This window comes from Anolis carolinensis, chromosome 1 (genome assembly GCF_035594765.1).
Source record: "Anolis carolinensis isolate JA03-04 chromosome 1, rAnoCar3.1.pri, whole genome shotgun sequence".
Lineage (NCBI taxonomy): Eukaryota > Metazoa > Chordata > Lepidosauria > Squamata > Dactyloidae > Anolis > Anolis carolinensis.
Window position 1 is genome coordinate 308,941,788 of NC_085841.1, and position 25,130 is coordinate 308,966,917.

Below are 25,130 nucleotides of genomic sequence, written 5' to 3' on the forward strand. Positions count from 1 at the left end.
TTAAAGAGCCAGGCATGTTTAGCCTGCAGATGGCCATCCAGCCTCTGCTTAAAAGCCTCCAAAGAAGGAGCCTCCACCACACTACAAGGCAGAAAGTTCCACTGCCAAACAACTCTCACAGTTAGGAAGGTCTTCCTAATGTTAGCCATATATAAGTATGTGAGGGGAAGTCATAGGGAGGAGGGAACAAGCTTGTTTTCTGCTGCCCTGGAGACTAGGACGCAGAACAATCACATTAAACTACAGGAGATTTAAACTGCTCTTAATGTTACTTTAAATAACTCCTGGCAGTTGATTTTGATCATATGTGAATAAGTACCCTTTTCTTAATTACAATGCCAACATTTTGAATTCTTCCCTTTTAACATAAAATGATCAAGAGTCTGGAGAACAGGCCCTATGAGGAGTGGCTTAAAGATCTGGGTATGTTTAGCCTGCAGAAGAGAAGGCTGAGAGGAGACATGATAGCCATGTACAAATATGTGAGGGGAAGTCATAGGGAGGCAGGAGCAGGCTTGTTTTCTGCTGCCCTGAAGGTTAGGACGCGGAACAATGGCTTTAAACTACAGGCAAGAACATTCCACCTGAACATCAGGAAGAACTTCCTCACTGTGAGGGCTGTTCGGTAGTGGAACTCTCTGCCCCGGACTGTGGTGGAGGCTCCTTCTTTGGAGGCTTTTAAGCAGAGACTGGATGGCCGTCTATCGGGGGTGCTTTGAATGTGACTCCCTGCTTCTTGGCAGGGAGTTGGCCTGGATGGCCTATGAGGTCTCTTCCAACTCTATGATTCTATGCAATGCCAGTACAATGTGAATTCTCATTTTCATTGTTAAGATAATTACAGGCATGCGAATTTTCCTTCCAAATCCACAATCATTGTGGAAACAACTGTCTGAAGTATTAATTTGGACCAAATTATATTATAGAGAGTTTCATCTATGCTGACGATTGTACCATCACCATCCAAGCAGGGAGCTTTGAAATGGTTGAACAGAAGCTCTCCGAAGCTTTAGGTGCTCTTACTGCTTCTTACAGGAAAAACCAGCTGATCGCTAATCCATCTAAAATGCAGGTGTGTGCTTTTCACCTTAAGAACAGACAAGCATATCGAGTTCTCAGAATTACCTAGGAAGGAATACCACTGGAGCATTGCAGCACACCAAAATACTTGAGAGTTAACCTGGACCATGCTCTGACTTACAAGAAGCACTGCTTGAATATCAAGCAAAAAAGTGGGTGCTAGAAATAACATCGTACAAAAGCTGACTGGTACAGCCTGCAGGTCACAACCAGACACAGTGAAGACATCTGCCCTTGTGCTTTGCTACTCTGCTGCTGAATACACATACCCAGTGTGAAATACATCTCACCATGGTAAAAAAAAGTGGATGTGGCTCTTAATGAGACATGCCACATTATCACAGGATGTCTATGCCCCACACCACTGGAGAAATTATCCAGTTTAGCCAGTATTGCACCACCTGACATCTGCCAGGAAGTAGCAGCCAGCAATGAAAGGACCAAGACATTGACATCTTTGGTCTACCCCTTGTTTGGATATCAGCCAGCATGGCAATGACTTAAATCAAGAAATAGTTTTCTAAGATCTATAGAGATACTCGCAGGAACACCTCAGCAAGCGAGAGTCCAAGAGTGGCAGGCTAAAACCCAGAACCTCAATCAGTGGCTGACAGTGGATGAGAGACTCCTTCCTGGGCACACAGAAAACTGGGCAACTTAGAAGGGACTGAACAGACTGCGCTTTGGCACCACGAGATGCAGAGCCAACCTTAAGAAACGGGGCCACAAAGTGGAGTCCAGGATATACAAGTGTAGAGAAGAGCAAACCACAGACCACCTACTACAATGCAGTCTGAGCCCTGCCACATGCACAATCGAGGACCTTCTTACAACAACACCAGAGGCACTCCAAGTGGCCAGCTACTGGTCAAAGGACATTTAGTACAGTAGAGTCTCGCTTATCCAACCTTCACTTATCCAACGTTCTGGATTATCCAATGCTGTCTGTCTCCTGCTCAAATCCACTGCTGTTTTTCTAGGCAGCAAGGACTGAACTTTTTATGGATTTAACTTCTGACAATGTTGTTACTACAAATTCATTTTATGCAAGTCTATTTTTATTTGTAGTCAATGTGTTAGTAGCCAATGTTTTTATAGTCAATGTTTTCAATACATTGCAATGTTTTGGTGCTAAATCCGTAAATACAGTATTTACTACATAACGTTGTCATGTATTGAACTGTTTTTTTCTGTCAATTTGTTGTAAAACATGATGTTTTGGTGCTTAATTTGTAAAATCATAATGTAATTTGATGTTTAATAAGCTGTTCCTTAATCCCTCCTTATGATCCAACATTTTCGCTTATCCAACGTTCTGCCGGCCCGTTTATGTTGGATAAGTGAGACTCTACTGTGTGATGCCAAGTTTTTTAATGTTGTGTTTTCAAATACATTACAACTTGTACCCTCGGTTCGCTTCTGACATGATAAATAAATAAATCTGACAAAGGATACTGGGAGGACATGTTTCTAAATGGCTGGGGCAGGGTTAGGTAAAAAGGTTTTATTTTTCACTTCTTTTGAGTTTGCTCACTGTTGAAATTTGGGCAAGTGCCAGAAAGCCTTCAGATAGGAACCTGAAGCAAGACCCTCTTTTCCAGTGCTTAATGCTTGATTCATTACAATATGCCAGATTGGGAAGTGGAGTTGTTGTCTGTAATTTATGTCGTATTTGCAGGGTGTGGAAAAGCTTCTTTTGGAAGCTACAACTTGTTTGTTGGTGAAAAGTGTACCATGCAGGAGTGGGGGTGGCTATAACACCAGAAACAGAACTGAGAAGGAGGGATGATGTAGCTTTGTGTGTCTGAGGATGGAAAAATGCAGGCTAGAGGAGTAAGAACTAAAAATGAAATCTCCTTCCTTCCTTCCTTCCTTCCTTCCTTCCTTCCTTCCTTCCTTCCTTCCTTCCTTCCTTCCTTCCTTCCTTCCTTCCTTCCTCTGAAGGAATGTCTTGGAATTTTAATATGCAAAGCACTGCTTTTGGGCAAAAAGGTAATATCCCAAATTAGGTGGAAAGATGAGAACAGCCAAGGAGCAGAATCTTAAGAAGACAGAAAATAATTTGGCAGATGCAATCTTATCGTGTTGCAGCATTGAGGAGAAAGCCACATCCACTGAAATGCACTAGTCTATACCACAGTTGCAGTTATAATCATCATCCAGATATGCACACAATCCATGGAGATGTTTTGTGCATTTACAGATTTACAACAATGACTTTTAAAATGCATCAATAAATTACCACCCTTGGTGAAGTGACTGCATTTGCATTTTCTTTTCCTGCAAAGGATTCAGGTCTTTGTACATACCGCCCTCCTCTTTTATCCTCACATCAACCCTATGAGGTGGACTAAGGTGATTTGCCTGTATTCATGCTCTTGGGCTTAGTGTCCAATGCTCATCTATGATGCTCCATCAGTCTTTTTCCTCATCTCCACAGGGGAGAAAGGAAATCTGCTCTGTGAATATGCTTCCTTGGACTGAAACTGACATTTAGCAAGTCCTAAAATAAAGCAGGTTTTTTTTTTAAAAAAAAAATCTAATATATTTTCATATATAGTAAATGTCAGTCTCAGCCCATGGAAATACATTTGTTGCTTGTATTTCTACTTGGGCATAACAGATCTTTCAGTCATCACAAGATCTGCCGGGGGAGGTGAATGGAGAAGATTATCTTGACAGCCACTGCAGCCCATGGGTTAGAACAGGGATGAGCAGCATCAGCAAGTTAGATGGAACCATTTCCCCATTTTCCTGTTGCAGGTCAAGCCAGCGATTAGAGGCCAACTGGGAAAAGCGAGGAGATCAATCAGGGAAGTGATAGTTTAGAGGGCTTTCATTTTGTGTGTGTCTCTTTATGTGTATTTGCCTCCCACCTTGATATCATACGACCCCAGAGTAGGATACAATGTAAACAGTAATGAATAATTGAAACAGCACATTAAACAATATGATACATTGAAAGACGAGTGTTAAAATATGTCAACACAAGTTGAAAACAATTCTAAACCATAATGCATGTGCAACTTTGGATTTAGTGGCTTGCTATTAAATTTGAGTGGTTCATTCTGTGCTGAAGGGAATGGGAACCGAAAGAAATGATCCTTAGGACTGCATGAAGCTCAGAGACTCTGTTTTGCTCAACCCGTTTTAGATGGTTGAAGTGGGAGATTGGGGGTGCATCTACACTGTAGAATTAATGCAGACTGACAGCAATTTAACTGCCATGGGAGTCTTGCTATGGAATCATGAGACTTGTAGTTTGGTGAGGCAGCAGCACTCTTTGGCAGAGAAAGCTAAAAATATTGTAGGATTCTGTAGCATGGAGCCATAGCAATTGAAGTGGTATCAAACTGTATGAATTCTACAGTATAGATGCACCTGTGGATTCAAATCTTCACCTGGGCATGAGATTTACTGGCTGCTCTTAAACCATTTTGCTGTCTGTCATCCTCCCCAGGCTTAGAGATTTGTTGGAAAAATACAGCAGAAGGTGCTTGTAGACTTCCCCAAGCTTCTTAAGAAAGGATGGAACAGAAATTTGATAAGTATGTATCCTAAAAACAAAGATTTGCAAATTCAGAGTGATTTTCCTATTCAGAAATTGTGAATGTGAAAAAGGATATTGTTTTTGTAAAATGAGAACATTGGTATCCCTGGCAGTCTGCTCTGTTCCTGAATTGCTATTCCAATGAAGCTTAATGCCCCAATTCAGCATGGAAACAAGTTGTGCATGCAAATATTCAGCAGGGCAATTGTGTGTAAAACAAAGTTAAATGATATGTGCTGATTCTTCACTCCAGACGAAGTCAATTCTGTGTGATGCATGCAAAAGGATGTTATACTGTATGCACAATTTCAACCACCAGTCCAAGAACAAGGCTTGTGTGAGCATAGACTGTAGGCAGAAGTGAAATCCAACTACTCAGATGATGGTTTAAAAGTGAAGTTCTGGACTGATGTCAGCCTTCCTCTCCCTTCTCTGCTGACATGCACTTCACTAAAAGAATGCTAGCCTGTTTGAAGAAATCCCAAAGATGTTGTGTATATGTGTACATATGCATGCACACATGTGTTGCCCATCTAGAATCAGCAACTAAATGTAGATTCAATATAAAATGTGACAAGTGGTATTAGAAACTCTTGTTATTTCCATATTATACCTCACAATTTCTGATGATGCCTGCCACAGATGTTGGCAAAACGTCAGGAGAGAAAGCTTCTGGAACATGGCCATACAGCCCGAAAGACTCACAGCAACCCACCTCTTGACATATAACTGAAACTGCATTCCGTATGCTTGAATGCAACCTAGGACCTCATCCCATTTGGGGGAGAAAGTGGGTAAAAGCAAGGGGAACCGTCTTCTTCTATTTAAATCTTTTTACATTAATAATTTTATTGAAATATTATCAAATGTTTGCATATCTTTCATTCAGATACATAAAAATTTTTGTTGTTTCCATATTATCTAGTTCACTGTGTAAAATGTAATATAATCGATTAACACTTTGAACATGAAATTTCCATCTTGGAATTTTATTTTCTTCCAGGAAGGTATTGAAGGGTTCACAGTCTTTCTTGAATATTGAAGGGTCTTTTATCTGAAGATATCTTATCAAAGAGGAGCCTCCGGTGGCTCAGTGTGTTAAAGCACCAGGTTCAAATCCGGGGAGCGGAATGAGCGCCCGCTGTTAAGCTCCAGCTTCTGCCAACCTAGCAGTTTGAAAACATGGAAATGTGAGTAGATCAATAGGCACTGCTCCGGCGGGAAGGTAACGGCGTTCCATGCAGTCATGCCAGCCACATGATCTTGGAGGTGTCTACGGACAACTCCAGCTCTTCAGCTTAGAAATGGAGATGAGCACCAATCCCCAGAGTCGGACACGACTGGACTTAACGTCAAGGGAAACCTTTACCTTTACTATCTTATCAAAATGTCAGTTTCCACTATTTCAGTTACTTTTACTATCAATTCCCCCCATTTTTGGTGTTTCTTCTAGTTTTCACATCTGCACATACACAATTCTTGCTGAATTTGTCATCAGAATGAAAAGTCTGTCATATGTCTTCAAAAGCGAGCTATCTCTGCAGGAGTCTACGGTATACCATTCAGCTGTGGACAAGTCTATTTAGGGACCACCAAACCCAGTGCCCAAACACGAGTCAAAGAACATGAAAGGCACTGCAGACTAACTCAACCAGAGAAATCAGCCATAGCAGAGCACTTGATGAACCAACCTGGACACAGCATATTATTTGAGAACACAGAAATGCTGGACCACTCCAACAACTATCATGTCAGACTACACAGAGAAGCCATTGAAATCCACAAGCATGTGGACAATCTCAAAGAGAAAGGAGAAAACCATGAAAATGAACAAAATCTGGCTACCAATATTAAAAAAACCTGCCAAAATCAGAACAGTAAATAAGGAGCAACACATTTCATCCCCCAATGTCTGTAATTTGCGTCACACGAAGAAACGCACAAGTTCCCAACCTTCAGCTTTCCTCCTCACATCTGCCTAAACTCTTTCCAACTTTACTATTACCCTGGAACCTCATTTTCCATCTACATACGAAACACTAGCTGTTCTTCTGTCTGTTTTGCTTCTGACCTGTCTTCTAAATTTTTGTCATATACGGAGCTTACCTCTGCACAGTTTTCTTTTTATATGATGACAGCTACTGATTGTTCTTTACAAAAGAGCGATAATTTGAAAGGCACACTGGAGAGGGACTGAACTTTGTGAAGATACTAAAATGAATTTCATGCATGGCACTTTTGAGTCCTGTTCTTCCATCAGGTTTCTGTTTTGATTGATGGCCAGTCTAAATTCAAATTAAAACCCAAAATGTTTACGACAAACAAAATGAACAGTGAGACAAGATACTTCACTCTGAGATTTCTTTTATTAGGTACAAAATCAAAAGCTTTTCTGACATTTTTATTTTTAATATATCATCTAATATATTGCTCATGCATATTATACATTTTAACTTATGGAAATCATATAGTATTCTATTGTTGTCTGCTATGGCTTTCTGCTAAAATGAAATGAATTGTTTGATAACCACGAAGGAAAGTGGATTTGCATTTCAACCCTTCATTGCTTGTGCCACCTGTTAACAAATCTATTGCAGCTACTTCCCAACATGCTTTCCCTAAAGTTGTACACATTTGTAAGTTGTGAATTATAGTTTAACCCATATTTTATCATCTTCTCCCTGCATATAAGTTGGATAAAGCTTTGCAGTCTCACCAGGAGATTGGAAACATTGCATTTATGGTTTGCAGTTCCATGAATGTGGCTATTAGATAGGCTAACTAGAAGATACTGAGAATTATACTGCAAAAACTAATATTGGCTGGAATCCTGTATCAGCGACTTAGTTAACTGAATAAGTACACTGAACTAAGTAACGTTTCTTGTCCTGATCACACACAAACATGATGGAAACATCATTCACTCTTCATGCAGCTGATGCCCAGTGAAGAAGGTTGGTGGGGAGTTATGATCGTGGCAATAGTGCCATAATCACGACTATGCAGTGGTTATGAATACATAGCAGTCACTTAGATTTAATCATGTGTAACTGTTTTGTATTTCCAATTGCTATTTAGTAACTAGTAACCACCTACTTTACCAGGCATCAGCTGTATGGGGAAAAGGAGGCCCATTCTGCTGGCAATTGGAGTTTGCGTGAATGATGTTTCCGGTTCCATCAGGTTTGAAACGGCTGGCCAAAAGAGGTTACTTACTTGAGTATACTTAATTAAGTTGCTGATGCAGAATCGCAGCCAAGCTTTCGAAAGAGCCTTATCATTTGAGCATTATCTTCTGCGGAAGTTGTATTGTTTTCAAAAATGATATACAATCAGAACTAATCTATTCCTTATTGCATCTTCAGAATCATTCTGGCATTTCAGCTTTTGTCTATGCAGAAACCTTTTTGCACTTAATGCTAAAAACGAATTTTGCACTGGCCACCCAGTATCACTCAGCACTGCCCTTTTTCATTGTATGGTATGTGCATACACACATATACAGCTCCCCCTCAATATAAATGAAAATGGTTTTATCTCCAAAAAGGCCTTTATATTATTTTTTGGGGCGGGGGGTTCCTTAAGATTATCATTTCCAGACTGTAATATTGCTGGCAGATAAAAGTGAGCAGCTACTGATCTATCTATCTGATCTATCCCTGGCTTTCATGTGGCAGTGATTAGTATGTCTGAAGGGAGAAGCAGCAAGTAAGGGAAGAACATTAATAAAAGAAATGCTTTTTTAAACTGTAAGACTCTTTTGTCTTATCCTCTTACATTTCCGTGTGTGTGTGTGATAGAGAGAGGGGGGCATAAGAGCATTAGCAGACGATAACATCATAGTGTTGTGACATAGCAGCTGGAAAAGGAGATGGAGTTGTGTGGCAGTGATTTTAAAAGTTTCTATCATTACTTTGCCAATAGATATATCCTCCCTTCTCCTTTTCCTCATCAGTGATAAGCAAAGGGCACCTAAACCACACCCATTGAATGCCCCCGACCATTCAAAATTGCTATTAAAAACCCTCTCTTCTGAGATGTCAACCTCCATGAAGACAATTGTGTGCATCATGTAATTTAAGAATGTTTACGATATAGTAACACTTGGCTGAGTGAACTGAAATCAGTATTTTCATTTTACATTTAGATAGGTCATAAACCTGTTAATAACTATTTCCTGATTGTTACTCTGCATGACTGTGCCATGTTGCTTTTTTAAAAACCTGGCAACAAGTTGGGCATTACCCAAAGCTAGCCAAATTTATTTGGCACATAAAGTAGAAAACCTGACAAGCCTTGAGAGTCATAGAATCATACATTCTTAGAGCTGGAAGGAACCAAAAAGACCAACATATCCAATTCCCTGCCATGTCTCAATGCTATGGAATCATGAGAGTTGTAGTTTGATGAGACACAGCACTCTTTGGCAGAGAAGGCTAAGGACCCCGTAATCCTCCAAGTCCCATAATTCCATTGCATAGAGCCATGGCTGTTCAAGTGTGTAAAACTGAATTAATCCTACAGTGTAAATGCTCCCTTTGTGACAATAATCTGGCACAATATCTCTTAGAAGCCATGGTTGAGTTTTTGTGTGCGTCAGGAGTGACTTGAGAAAGTGCAAGTCGCTTCTGATGTGAGAGAATTGGCAATCTGCAAGGATGTTGCCCAGGGGATGCCCAGATGTTTTACCATTCTGTGGAAGGCTTCTGTCAGGACCCAGGCCGCAGAGCACCAATAGCCATGCGCAGAGACCTGAATCTATCTAATATCTTTATTAAAGGAATATATAAAGTCAATAAAAACAGGTGAAGAATATAGTTCAGAAATAGACCTTTCAGGAAAGGTCAAATATAGTCCAGGAAAACAATGTCCAATATGAGATATTAGAGTCCAAAGTTATAATCCAATAACCGAAACACACACTTGCCGAGCAAGTGTGGGGAAATGACAGGGTCCTTTAGTCCAATGGAGCTTGACAACAAGGCTGGAAAACAAACTAGATTCTTGGCAAACAAGACTTGATACGTGGCAACAAGAAGCAAGAAGCAAGAACGAGGTCCGAGGCGAGGTCCGGGGAACAAGGCAGGCTTGGAACTAGAACAAGGTCCGTGGCAAGGTCCTGGAAACAAGGAACTGGAGTAGCGTAGTCCACACACGATCTCACTCCTGAAGCTGACGAATTGACTCCACAAGGATCTCCTTGCGGGTAAACACCTATATAGGATCTTGTTTTCCCGCCAAGGAACACTTTCCCTGGGGAACAAGAAATGAAACCCATACTGTGTCCAGATGCATGACTCCTTAAGATTTCCCAAGGGAAACAGGCTTAATCAGGTAATTGTCTGGCAGCGATTCTGGCGCTTCGGCGCTTCGCCTCCCTAGCGCCTCTATCTCGATTATAATTATCCTTACGAGAGAACGGGGGAGAATTCTGCCCAAGGCTTGTTTGGCTGACTTCTGGAGGGCAAACATCCTGCAGGTGTAAGGGCTCCAATTCTGGCTGAAACGGTGGGAAACCAAAGTTTTCCTCTTCGTCTGCCACAATAGTACTAGGAACGGGACTACATGGCCCATGAGACATCACAGCTTCTCTCATATCCCCGCATGGGAAGCTGGAGCTGACAGACAGGAGCTTACCCCGCTCCCCAGATTCAAACCGCTGACCTTTCAGTCAGCAGTCCTACTGGCACAAGGGTTTAATGCATTGCGCCACCGGGGACTCCTATGGTTGTGTTAAGTCCACAATGGACAAAGTCTTACTACTTTACAGAAGAGCATAACTGCCAGAATATTTTTCTCTTATGAATTTTCCCATCAAAACCAGGGCATTTTCTGGTGCCACGGGACTCTTGGTTGACTGACTGACACAACTTTGCCTCTAGACATTTATGTTAGTTGGAGAAAGCATGTGAATGTATTGATGCAATCACTCTTGGCAAAAACTGACTATGTAATGTCCAATTTTAGCTCTGCCTTCACCTGGAGAAAAAGTCAAAGATGACTATAAAACACCCCCAGGCCCTGAAGAACAAATTATTGTTGCAAGAGGGCATTCCATCACATGGGAGAAATCTAAACGGGCACATTTGGCATCCCTTGACACATCCTTGTCAAACAAACAGCTTCTGGTTATTCACCAATCATATCCCTGGCAGTTAGTGCAAGCTGGCTGTATGTATTAAGATGAGCAAAATTAGCAAGTCAGGGCAATCTTGTTGGGAAAAACTCCTTTTTTGTAATTAAAACAGCTTTTAAGACCACATTAACAGAGGGGAAAGGTTTTCGGAAGTACAGTGTGCCCCTCATATCCATGGAAGAAGTATCCACATCTTCATTTATCCACATCCAACAAAATATGTTCTCCCTAGGTATTTCCTCAGTCCTCTTCAGATATTGTTTTCCTGCTGAGTCTTCATTATTATTCAGGAGTTGTAGCCAAAGTGTTAAAAGTATTTTAGCAATATTACATGAATAGATTAAGATTTGGATCATTTAGTTTTAGTGCAAACATTCCTCTTATCCCTACTTGATCTCTGTTGAATAAATGTCTTTGAAACAAGAGCTGTGTCTCATAGCAGTAGCCATCTTATCTAGTTCTGGGATAATAGAAACAGTCAGTCAAATAAAAATATCTATTTTTTATTTTGGCGAATACTGGGTTTGACATTCAGTTTGACTGTGGATTTTTCTTCCAAACCCACTGTGTTTTACAGTGGTATTGAACCATGGATGATGAAAACATGCCAGGAAAAAAATACCTTTGAGGGCTCCAGATGTTTTTGAGGGTTTCAAAGGTCACAATTTTGGCCCCAAAAGCCACACTTGCTCCACCCTGCCTTAAAAATTAGTGTGAGGTTTCTTTCTTTCTTATGTGTTTGTGTAGACAATTATACTTATTTAATTATTCATTTTATTTTCTTGTTTAGTAATGTATGAGTTTATAATGATGTTACCTTGCACTGAATCACAAGTCGAACACTTCCCAAGGGTTTAGGACCGTGTGATGTATTTTTGGATGATGTGCACAGTTCACAGTAAGGTGGCCTTTTGCAGTTGGCAGATCGTAATTTTGTCAATGTTTATTGTTTTCAAATGCCAGCTGAGATCTTTTGGCATGGCATCCAGTGCACCAATTACCACTGCGACCACCTGTACTGGTTTCTGCCAGAACCTGTTTTCTGAATGTTGTTCTTTATTTAGCAGAGCACTTGATGAACCAACTTGGACACAGCATATTATCTGAGAACACAGAAATGCTGGACCACTCTAACAACCACCATGTCACACTACACAGAGAAGCCACTGAAATCCACAAGTGTGTGGATAATTTCAGCAGAAAGGAGTAAACCATGAAAATGAGCAAAATTTGGCTACCAATATTTTTTTAAAACTCTACAATCAGGGCAGTAAATAAAGAGCAACATTCAGAAAATGGGAATACCAGACAAGAAACAATCAGGGCTAGCTAACACCTCCCAACAAAGGATTCCCTCAGGCAAGAAGCAGCTAGGCTTTGAATCTGCAAGGCTGTTCAATGCTAATCAAGCTGGACATTTGCAGCATTCACACTTGCCTCAAACAAACAAGAGTTCTTTCTCCCAATCTGGACTTTCCACAGATATATAAACCCCACTTGCCTAGTTTCCAATAGATCTCTCAACCTCTGATGATGCCTGCCATAGATGTGGGCAAAAATCAGGAGATAATGCTTCTGGAGCATGGCCATACAACCTGGAAAACTCATAGCAACCCAACTACAAATTTGTTATGAGTGTACGAACTCTCATGGTAGCAATGTAGGATGATTGAGTAGCATGTTCTGTAATGCAGAATAATGAGTGAATCTAGTAGCAAAGTAAAAATAGCAATAGCAACGACAACAACAAAATAGATGTTTTAGTTGCTGCTACATACTTGTTTTAATTCAAATTCTTTCTTTTTGCACCAAAACTATTGTGTTTTCTGCTTTAAAATATGTAATGATGCAAGATGCCTTTTACCTTCCAGCCTGTGCCTATGAATAGTTCCATTACACTCATTTTATATCTCTGCCACTTCCTCATTATGCCACTTTTGCTGGAGGAGAAATGACTGCATCATCTTGCCTGGTGTTCCTGGTTGTCGTGCTCCTCCTTGCTTTCAACCGAGGAGAGCTGTAATTGTAATTTTGCTGTGTTTCTCAGAAGTGTGCTGGGGGTCTACAGGAAATTACACTCCTAATTAACTACTTAAGAATGTACAAAAGCTGCAAAGCATAAACACTTGGCTTTAGTTAAAATGTATTTGACATACATTATCATTGTTGGCTCTGAGATGCGCTTAGTATTGATTCGGTGGGTTTCAAATCATACCAAATGATGATATGGAATCAGCTCAAGCCAAAAGAGGTGGCAGTACTGTTTATCTCTCAAAGAACACTAAAATTATCTGCAGCCTACTGTTATGGTGGGCAAGGCAAAAGTTACAAACCACACACATTACTGCTCTAAAACTGAGATCGAGGCTACCGTTCTAAGCATACAGATATTCATTGGGATTTGTGTGTGTGCCTTCAAGTCTCCTGTCATCACCTGATCTCATGAATTTCATAGGATATTCTTAGGCAGGAAATAATCAGAGGTAATATGGCAAGTTGCTTTCTCTGAAAATTAGCTCACAGTGTTTGGTATCCATTGGTGGTCTGTCATCCAAGTATGAGCCAAGGATAGTCCTGTTTAGCCTTCAAATGCTTTTAAAGTATTTCGACCCTCCACTGGGACTGACTTATGAATAAACACACATAAATGCAAGCTGCACATCACAGTTACATTGTAGGCAATATATGAAGCTGCCATCTTGCTTTTCAAGCACGGTTCTTGTGTCCACAGATAGCAGAATATTATGAGCTGGTATACATGTCTTCTGTGTGGTTCTGAGGATTGATAATAGCTTCATAGTAATTTTATCATAATTGCCTCAAAATGCTAGAAGAGGCAGCACCTGCTGAACTACTTATTATTATGAATGAACAGTGTCATGAACAAGCTATGTTTAGACCTGACAGGACATCAGTAGAGTTGCACTGTCTTCCTGGTGAAAGAAATCCAGGTTGTGGAAGAGAGTTTGCCAAGAACCAAATGATTATCCCTCCCTTCTCATTCACCTGAAAACAAATGATAGTATTCAGCTGATTGCAAGTAATTCTGAAGCCCTGGGTAGAGTAGTGATGGACCTAAGGGACACCACCAGGGACCCTGGAGTTGTTTGTAAGTGGGAGGACTCAACATTGACAAGAAGGTTGTTAATTTTGACTATAATGTTTTTGTTGTTTATTCATTCAATCGCTTCTGACTCTTTGTGACCTCATGGACTAGCCCACCCCAGAGCTCTCTGTTGGCCTTTGTCACTCCCAGCTCCTTCAAGGTCAAGCCAGTCACTTCAAGGATACATCCATCCATCTTGCCCTTGGTTGGCCCCTCTTCCTTTTTCCTTCAATTTTCCCTAACATAATTCTTTTCTCCAAGCTTTCCTGTTTTCTCATTATGTGGCCAAAGTACTTCATCTTTGCCTCTAATATCCTTCCCTCCAGTGAGCAGCCGGGCATTATTTCCTGGAGGATGGACTGGTTGGATCTTCTTGCGGTCTAAGGCACTCTCAGGATTTTCCTCCAACACCACAGTTCAAAAGCGTCTATCTTCCTTCGCTCAGCCTTCCTTATGGTCCAGCTCTCGCATCCATAGGTTACTATGGGGAATACCATGGCTTTAACTAGTGAACCTTCGTTGCCAGTGTGATGTCTCTACTCTTCACTATTTTATCGAGATTGGTCATTGATCTCCTCCCAAGAAGTAAACATCTTCTAATTTCCTGGCTGCAGTCTGCGTCTGCAGTAATGCCTAGAAATATGAAGTCTGTCACTCCCTCCATGTTTTCTCCCTCTATTTGCCAGTTATCAATCAACCTGACTGCCATAATCTTGGGGTTTTTTTAATGTTTAACTGCAACCCATCTTTTGCACTTTTTTCTTTCACCTTGGTTATAAGGCTCTTCAGCTCCTCCTCACTTTTAGCAATTAAAGTGTCATCATCTGCATATCTGAGGTTGTCAATGTTGTGAATATACTTTGATAAAACAATGAAAATGCAATCCATTGCATTAAAACAATTATTGTTATTGTCCAACTGAAGATAACAGCAATCTGAATTATAGCAGAATACAATACAACCCCCATGTCCATAGGATCAGTATCCACAGTTTCATTTATCAACATCCTATCAAATATGTCCTTTCTAGGGATTCTATAAGATCTGGCATTTTGAGCTGGAAATCCTTCATTTCAAGAGTTCACTATTATTTGTGGTTTCACAAAGCTACGCGATATCTGAGAATATATGCCCCATGGATATTTGGGGGTGGGTGTCATGTCCATTTACAATAATTCTGAATGATAATTCCTCAAGAGGAGAAGTGGGGAGAGAAGAGAGAAACTGGGTCATTTTAAAATCAGTTGAAAAAGTGAATTAATTGGGAATGTCCCTGTCAAATAGGGACAGTTGGAGGGTATTCTTCAGGCATGAAAAATCAAGCGCGGGCGGGGGGGGGGATGGATATGGGTTAGGGGTCTTGCAAATGTTTTTTCATTTCTCAGAGAACAATGTCTGCAACACACCTCAGAAAACACATTACTGGGGTGGGGTGTTAGGTTTTGGACACACTGTGAGCATTGCGATACACGCAACTACATCCTGGGCGTTGGCTGTGCTGTTCCCAGAAGTTTATTTGAATTGCCAAAGTCTCACAGCACAGTTTGCAGGACATTCATCTTGGCAGCCACTGCATGAGGAGTGGAGAGGTGCGGTTGATGTGATTAATTTGTTTACATACAATCTGTTTGCTTTTATCCTTCACCTCGAGTCAATCACTTGCCACTAGGAGACTGCACTGTTTGTACACAGTCACAGTTGGCCTTGCAGCAGCCTGTGCCAAGGAGCGATAAAACAGCCCTGAATCAGAACGGCATTGTATGCATTTGATTTTATGCTGGTACAACTGACTGAACAAAGTGCAAGATAAAAAAAGCCAAACAAAGGCCAATGTTTTTTTTATTAATAACTGTAAGTCAGCACCAGTTCTGCAGGCCTGCTGGAATAAATTCTAAAATCGTACTTATGTTGGTACAGCCTGTGAAATTTTCTTTTTTTAAAAAAACTAAGCTTTCAGCCCCCATGTTAATAGAGTAATGCATGCCTTACAACTGCCTCAGTTTGGCAGGGGCATCTTACAACTCATTTGTCATTCTAATTTTCAGTTGCTTTCAGAATATCCCAGTTTCTATCTTCTCCTGCTGCTTTTTCCTTTGTACTCATCTGTAAGTTTACTTCAGTTGCTGCAAACTGAATTCAAAGTGCAACTCAATAGGGAGGAGATGAGGTAGAATCTTGCCCTTCTCTGTAGTAGACCCAGGCAAAAGCAAACTCCTTCAGCCTCACCTACTTTGTGGGCTCATTCTCATTAATAACTTTTACCATCTTGACAATATTCTGATCTTGCCTAGCCACACATGTCCTGGTTTGCGTTTGTGAAATGATGGACAGCACAGTAATGCAGGTGGTAAAAGGACACTAAGTGGCCAGAACCTCTGCAATCATTTTGTGCCTCTTCTCAATGTACTGAATCCTATTCAGGATTGGACTAGATTGTTTTGGTACTTGAGGCTCCCCACCCACCCAAGAGAATTCATGTCACCTCTCGAGAACCAAGGCTGGATATACACTGCCCTGTATCCCAGGATCTGATTTCAAATTATCTGTATTGGGATAAGCATCTGGGATAAGATCCTGGGATATAGGGCAGTGCTGCTTCAGCCCAAGTGATACTCATTAGGAATACAGTAGAGTCTCATTTATCCAACACTCGCTTATCCAATGTTCTGGATTATCCAACGCATTTTTGTAGTCAATGTTTTCAATACATCATGATATTTTGGTGCTAAATTCGTAAATACAGTAATTCCTACATACCATTACTGCATATTGAACTACTTTTTCTGTCAAATTTGTTGTATAACATGATGTTTTGGTGCTTAATTTGTAAAATCATAACCTAATTTGATGTTTAATAGGCTTTTCCTTAATGCCTCCTTATTATCCAACATATTCGCTTATCCAACATTCTGCCGGCCCGTTTATGTTGGATAAGTGAGACTCTACTGTATATTCATAACTTATTAGGATTATGATACCAATATGGTTAGATATTGGTGCAGAGTAACAAAAATTCAGAAGTCTAGGAGTTTATGTGAGCAGAGGTGAGAAAAAGCAAAATAGCCAGCCTCCCTTTCCTTTTAAAAGAGTCATGCACATAAAATAAACATCAGAAACATCAAAAGCAAAATTGTAAAAATATGTTTACTCACAATCTTGTATGATGATGGTCATACAGGTAAAAACATCTTAGTTCCAAAAGAATACCGTTCAGGATACTACATATCTCTTAACAAGAAGTAACATCAGCATAGCAGGATCAAGAAGGAGGAAGAGGTGAAGAGACAAGAAGAGGTGAACAAAAGAAAGTCTCTTCTTTTATGCCCCAAATTCTAAAGGTATATGTAACTTCATGTATGTCTCCAGGAAATATACTCCCATTTCCCACATCACATGCAAAACCCCTCTAAAATGGTGCCATCAACTCTGGAATGCAGCTTTGGCTTCAGGTTATTAAGCAACAAACAAACCTAACTACATAAACCATCCCACATTGAAAATGCATGCATGATTGCTAGATAACCCAACAACTCAGGAATAAAACAGAAAAATCCCACAGGTGTTTTCCCTGCTTTTTTTTTTAAAGGAATACATATATTAATGTATATCCTATATGCTCATGTATAAGTCTACAATTTTTAGTTTAAAAATCCACCCAAATCAATTAATTCATGAATTAATGTGAGTACTGCACCTTAACTCTTATAAAAAGGCACCATCCCCTTCACTGAGTGGGAAAAGGCAAGAACGTAATTCATCCCAGGGGAACCTGAAAGAAAAATTGACTCTCTCTCTGCTGTGACATCACTTCTGATCTTTTTGACTGATTTCCTTTCTCTGTGGAATGATCCTAGACTTATTCACAGGCCATATCAAAATGAAATAGTTTGGGCACCAACACCTGCCCTGCACTTATATATAAAGTGTGATTTACATATCTAACAAATTAAATAATTAGAAATTTACTACCCTTTGATGACAGCCCAAATCTGCTGAAAAGGCAACTATCTCACTGGGCCGAAGGCAGTGTCCCAAAATTTGGTTCTCCAGATATTTTGTACTTCAGCTGGCTAAGGCCACCTGAACGACCAAAGGTTGGGAAAATCTGGCCTAATGGAAGGTCCAGCCCTTATCCTAGCCTTCCTTTCACAGGCTATGCCACAGGCATATTACAAGGAAACAGATTTTTTAAAATCAATACCAAAGCCTAAACAACGTAAGCTAATTATATATGCAGTTTATTCCATTCTCATATTGATAATCTGAAACTTGGAAAAGAAAATCCACCATCCTGTAGACGCCCCCAAGGATGGAAAATTTCTGAGGCATGGGAAATTGTAACTTCCTCACAATTGATGGTGCCTGGTGCCTTGTTATTTTGGCACCTTTGGCCGAAAAGTCTATAGGCCCTTTTCTCCCTTCCAATCGAGAGAGAAAAAGAGAGAGAGAGAGAGAGAGAGAGAGAGAGAGAGAGAGAGAATATTCAGAATTAACTGCCTTTTTGTGACATTTAAAAACTGCTTGCTGTGGTAGATCTGGTCCTATCAATGCCGCTTCCACTGTTTGCCCCCATGACATTTCTCAGACTGTTCAAGAAGCTTCTTCGATTTCTTGTAGAACTTTCAAATGACACAGTATAAGGGAGAGAGAGGGAAAACTTCCACTCCTCTATGTTGGGAGGTTCCTGTGGACAGAATCGGGATCCAAGTATGAGTAATGGGTCTGAGCACCAATATATGTTTTACTGGTATGAAGCATACATTTTGTACTATATACCGATAACACATTGATTTTATGTGCCTTCAAGTCACTTCTGACTTAAGGTGGACCTAAGGGAAACCTATCACTGAGTTTTCTGGGGCTGAGAGTGTGTGACTAGCCCAAGGTCACCCAGTGGGGACAATCCAATCATGATCTCCAGAGTTGATATGCTGGAGTTAATCCAGAGTGAGATACATTTCCTGGGGCTCCATGATAAACTTTTTTCTTCAAAAAGGGCCGAAAAGTTTTGAGAATCACTGGCATGGGCTATTTGACTTGTCACTATTAAATTGAAGGGACCATAAGCCAGAAAATAGTAAACTTTTGCATATATGGCGTTGCCTCTGCATATATCATATTAGCCTTTTATATAGACCGTGTAAACATTTTGCATGAACCAAAGTAGTATTGTAACACGGGGCCTGTGCCCCTCCCTTCCTGTGAGCTGGTGCCTTTCTCCAGAAAGTTCTAAGGAGAGAAGAAAGCTCAGAGTAAACAAGTTAGGTCACTGGTATCACTTGTGCCAAAGTAGGTGTGGAAAATGAGGATGACCCTCAGCCATTGGTCAATTTTAGATAAGCCAATATATATATTCTTCGTTTGCTGCGACATGCTTTTGCGGCGGCCATTTGGCATGATACAGGCCTTTAGGATGTGTACGGCTGTTTGCCTTATCATAGCTGTGATAACAATAAACTTTGCTTTTTGCATCTCTCATGAAACTTGGTTTTCTGCCTGATTTCCCTCCTGAGCCAGGACCCATTGAAGGTAATTGTCTTACAAAATCAACTGTCTCTGAGGGCCCTTCCACACAGCCATATAACCCAGAATATCAAGGCAGAATAACTCACAATATCTGCTTTGAACTGGGCTATCTGAGTCTACATTGCCATATATTCCAGTTCAAAGCAGAAAATGTGGGATTTTATTCAGCTGTATGGAAGGGGCCTGAGACGTCACGATCTTTAGTACAGAAAGTTTCTAGTCACTTTAGAGTCTGCCATACTGCAACTTTTGCTGTTTTTTGTATGCACATGACAGTCAATTAGAAAACCAAGCTGATGCATTTGGAATAGACATAGCAAAGATAGAATTTCACAGCTGTTCTAGCTCTTTCCCTTGGGAGCTTAAGACTTAGGCTGAAAGATGATGAAGTATTGGCATCTGTGAAATTAATGTTAGCTACAACTGAGAGGTGGACTCCCTCCCCCCAAGCTTTACCCATGCTAAGTATGGTTCTTTCAGTACTTCAGTGAATGAATGACAACTATGAAAGCAAGATGTAATAAAGGATGTATCAATTGGATTTCTGTCTGGGCCACAAGCTGACCTTTCCAAATTGGAGGAGGAATGGCTCTCATTGGGCTTTAAGTAGAACCAGCTTTAAATATAACATCAGTGAGCAAAAGATCTGTTTATGTTCATACAGATACTGTAACATACATTCACTTGATGGATTTGTTCATGATGATGATTTGCACTTTATTAAAACATGAAAGATTATAAAAGATTTCCTTGTAGCATAACAAAAGTCACATATGATTCAAAATCAGCTTGTCATATGGATGATCAGACTAGTAGAGAAAGGACCCATTTCAGTGAACAAAATACAAGTCCCCCATGACTCCCGCAGCTCATCTCCAGTTCTTTGGATCCTGACTAATGTTTATAATAAATCCAGAAGAAAGAGAATCTTGTCTGTTCATAGCTGTCATGTGTCGCAAGGATGTTAATCCTAAACTCACAGTAGACTTTCCTAATGAGTTTGTACGCTAGAGACAGGGTGATACACAGATGTCTTCAAATCTCACCTTATTGATTAAAACCTCCTGGAAAACAGAGCACTGCCAAACTTTAAAAAAACATAATTATCAGAAATAGGCCCATGATTGTCCTAACCCCTGATGGGGAGATGATGAACCCCGCTGCTCTTACTAACTTTTGCTCACAACTGAATGCCTTCAGTGATTTTCCACTCACGCTGTCTGTTAACACTGAACGTGAATTAGCATGCACTGTGGTGTAATAGACATATATTACAATAGGTTGCACACGGCAGGCAATATAATACATACAAGGCATACCAATCAGTCACAGAACAGACAAAGCAAAGGCATACAAAATTGCATAGTGTAATTCAATAGAAAGAAAGTATGTCTTGCAAGCACAACATGGCAACACAGTGCAAAACATTGTACAGAAACATTGAACTAGAAGGAAACCACAGCACATTTCTTTAATGTTTTCCTTAGGGACTATATTCCAGGGGCAGTTTTCTTTCACTCTTTTAGTGCTCGATTGATTTCAAATGCATTTGAAATTCATGGTAGGCATGAAGCCTTCAATCTCATACCCTTGTTTTGCCTGACCCTAATCACTGAGACAAAATTATCTCTGAAAATGCAAGCCCCTGACTGGTAGTTTCTGTCTCCCCAAATATACTAATGAAAGGTATTTCAATGAATTTGTATCTGCCAGATTAGACATTTACCCATTCATTCCCCTCTCCTGCTGTTGCCCTCAAGGTATTTTATACTACAAATGCCACATAACCATACCAATATGTTGAAGAGTTACAGGAGTTGTAGTCTGAAGCATATAGAGGGTACTAGTTTTCCTATCCTTCCTCTAGGTTCAAACTGCTCCACTGCCCATGTTGAGTATTAAACCACCGGTTTGGAGCACAGTGCACTACACTACTCAAAAAGTTAAATAGGACACAAACTGGGTTTGAAGGCAAACAAACAAAGGTTTATTCTTTCAGGCCTGAAAGGATGTCAGGATCGAGGCTGCCCGCTCAAAGATCTGACATAACTTATTGAAAAATACAGAACATATTTATACATTTTTGACAACTAGTCAGAATTCCCATGCCAGCCTCTGAAACTGATCTGGCTAGGATCTGGGCTTTCATTAGCTGCCGAAGCCACAAGGCAATTTGGTGACTGGTCCTCTTGGAGGTGGGTAATTCAATGAGCTGTCATTTGTTGTTGTTGTTGTTGTTTGTTGTTTATGTACATCCCACTTTTTTCTCTCTTTTTTGAAATGTGAGTCTATTTAAAGGTCTGCCCCAGAAGGAGGTGCAGATCACTAGAATGCAATGTGGCAATATGTAAAACAGTTTGTGATGGGATTAACTGCTCAGTCCAGTTTATACAAAGGAAGGAGTCTGGTAAACACAATGGGCAGTTATGCTGATGGAACAGTTCAATTGAGGATATACACTGGTAATTTGCATGCTGATCCCCAGAAGCAGATATCTGGGGACCTTATCAATAAAGCCAGAAAAACCTTTGAATGGTGACATTAGAATTTACAATGAATGGGGGACCAAGGGTACCTCAGGTATACAAACAGGCATTAACATTTGCTAGATTGTTTGACATTTCCATGACTCACACGCTGAACCGCATAAGTGCATATGTTTATACACAACATAAGCGTACATGATTATACTTTATCAATGAACACAGAGCCATTATGAATGGCCATGCAATAATTATGAATGGGTTTATGCAGAAAACATATAGAAGGCTCAGGAGCGGGGGGAAATCCTTTTGAATGATACTATGTACACACAGGAAATATCAGTCTGGGGCCTGGGAAGTATGTAATCATTTCCTGTGGAGCCTTTTCCCAAAGCAATCAATTTACTCACAAAGGGGATACGTTAATGTCTCTGGTGAGTGCAGTCAGTCAGCATTCTATAGCAGGGTCAATGAAAGTAGGGCAGAAGGTGAACTGGAGGATGCCACCTGCCTGGTGTTGCAAAGTTGTGAAATATAAAAAAAAAATTAAATTTTTTTTTTTAATCCTAATGGGTCTGTACTTCAGGAAGGGGATCCATTTTGTGATAACACCCAGAACAAGAGAGCAAGGCCAACATATGTTCTATTGCTGCTATGTGATTAAAATCGACTCCAAAGTATGGCAATCCCATCATAGAGGTTTCTCGAAAAGATTTATTTCAAGGCTGAAGGTAAGAAAGTGTAACTTGGTCAAGATCATCCATTGAGGTTTAATAAGATAATAGAAATATCTGTATATCCAAATACTTTGATAATATTCCTATTTATTTACTAATGCTACTATATGTGGAGTATTTCTGTTATTGACTATAGAACTTACCAGTGTATAAATTTGCTGTATGATTTTTGTACTCCATTATTTAAATCAGAGACTTTTGACTGAATCGGAATACAGATTTCACTCTTCAAAATGAAACACCATAAGCCTGTGAAAGCGCAGAAGCCAGAACTACTCTGGGGGGGCACTGCAAATTCAGTAGCTGATAAGTTTTGAAAAGCACTCTAGGTACTCATGAAGATCTCAAAATTGGTTCCATCCATTCTCTGCAGAAGATCAAACACCAGGCAAAGACAAAGATATGTAATTTTATTTCCACAAATAGTACATAAACTTTTTTTTTAAAGCAGTTCTAATACTGATTCATCACAGGAATGTCTCTGATGCTGTAACATTCCTTTGGAGATTCGTGGCATCCATTCACAAATATCCATGAAGCTTTTCCAAATAGAACTGCTGACAGATTCATTGGACACTATGTACTATTTTAAGCTATTTTGCTTGTTTAATCAGCATCTATGAACTCACAGGAAGAGTGTGTGTATTGTGTTTGTTTTGTTTTGCCCACCTAGATGCTGGTACGCAGGGTACATTTGTGGTACATTATGTTATGGTCAATACTTGCATGAAGCTTCCAGAGACTTAATTGGGCCTGGTAGCACATCAGTCTTAACAAATATAAGGCTCAATCTAACTCACGTTAAACTACTGGATCTATCTATTGCCTGGATGAGGGAAAACAAATTGAAACTTAATCCGGACAAGACAGAAGTGCTCCTGGTCAGTCAGAAGACAGAGCAGGGAATAGGGATCCAGCCTGTACTGGATGGGGACACACTCCTCCTGAAGACACAGGTCCTCAGTTTGGGTGTCTTCCTAAACTTGGCATTGAACCTGGAGGCTCAGGTTTCAGCGGTGGCCAGGAGGGCCTTTGCACAAAGAAAACCTGTGTGCCAACTGCACCCGTTCCTTGAGAAGCCAGATCTGGCCATGGTGGTACATGCTTTAGTTACATCCTGTCTGGATTACTATAATGCATTCTGTGTAGGGCTGCTTCTGAAGAATGCTCAGAAACTTGAGTTGGTCCAAAGAGCTGCAGCCAGGTTGCTAACTGGGGCTGGCTACAGGGAGCGGACAACCCCCCTGCTGCCAGTCTGTTTCCGGGCACAATTCGAGGTGCTGCTTACTACCGTTAAAGCCCTAGACAGTTCAGGTCCAGGCTATTTGACCGACTGCATCCCCTTGTACAAACCTGCCCAGGCCCTAAGATCTTAAGGAGAGGTCCTTCTCTCGGTCCCAAACCCATCTCAAGTCTGATTGGTGGGAAAAAGAGAGCGGGCCTTCTCGGTACCTGCCCTTGGCTCTGAACTCTCTGCCCAGGGAAGCCAGAATGGGCCCCACACTGCTGTCCTTCCTGCGTCAGGCTAAAACCCTTTTATTCAGGCAGGCTTTTATAGAAGAAGGTTTTTAAGATCAGTTCAGGGGGTGCTGTGGCTTTTAATTCATGGGGTGCTGTAGATGGGATTGGGGTGGGGAATATGAGTTTTAAACGCCATTTTAGTATATGTAGTGTATTTTAATTTTGTTTTTACTATACTACAAATGTTTAATTGCTTTTTAACTTTTGTATTGCACCTTTTAAACTTACCTAGTGTGGAGTGTGAGCCGCCTTGAGTCCCCACGGGAAGAAAGGGGAATATAAATAAAGATAATAAATAAATAAATTACAGTCCCATCAACAGAATAAAATTTGGTTTGTCATTATTCTCCTAAAGTAATCCAAAGGATGGAAACATGCTTAGCTTGGGATGAATTCTACCCATGTAGATGATGACTAAGAAAACTATTTTGCTCTGTATAAGTAGAGGGCAGTATAAGCATTAGACTGAATGAATGCTGTATCATCCTGAAGGCAATTATGGCCTGGGTAATGCAGGGATGGTTAATGTAGAGATTGGAGACTATCATGTGATACCAGGGATTTCCAGGCAGAGTTGGGAAAGTATGCTATCTGAAATCCCAGTGAGCACCTATTCCTAGTTAGAGCTGACAATACTTATCTAGATCTGAGTCAGTATAAGTTAGTTTGCTATGCTCCTAGATTATAGGAGAGGTGAGCAAAGTGTAATCCTGCCACGTTTTGGATTGCACCTCCCAGTATTTCCCATCCTCCATTGACAATGCTGGCATGGACTGAAGGGATATGAAGTCTAATAACATCTGAAGGGCTCCTTTTATGTTATCATTCCTTGTTTGAAATTGGTTTTTACTGTTATTATATTGTATCATTTGATTTTAATGTGTTTTATTTGGTTGAAGATGCTGTTTTTACATGTATTTTACTTTGCTTGTTGTTTGTTTTTTGGGCTTGGCCCTGTGTTAGTCACCCCAAGTCCCTGCGAGGAGATTGA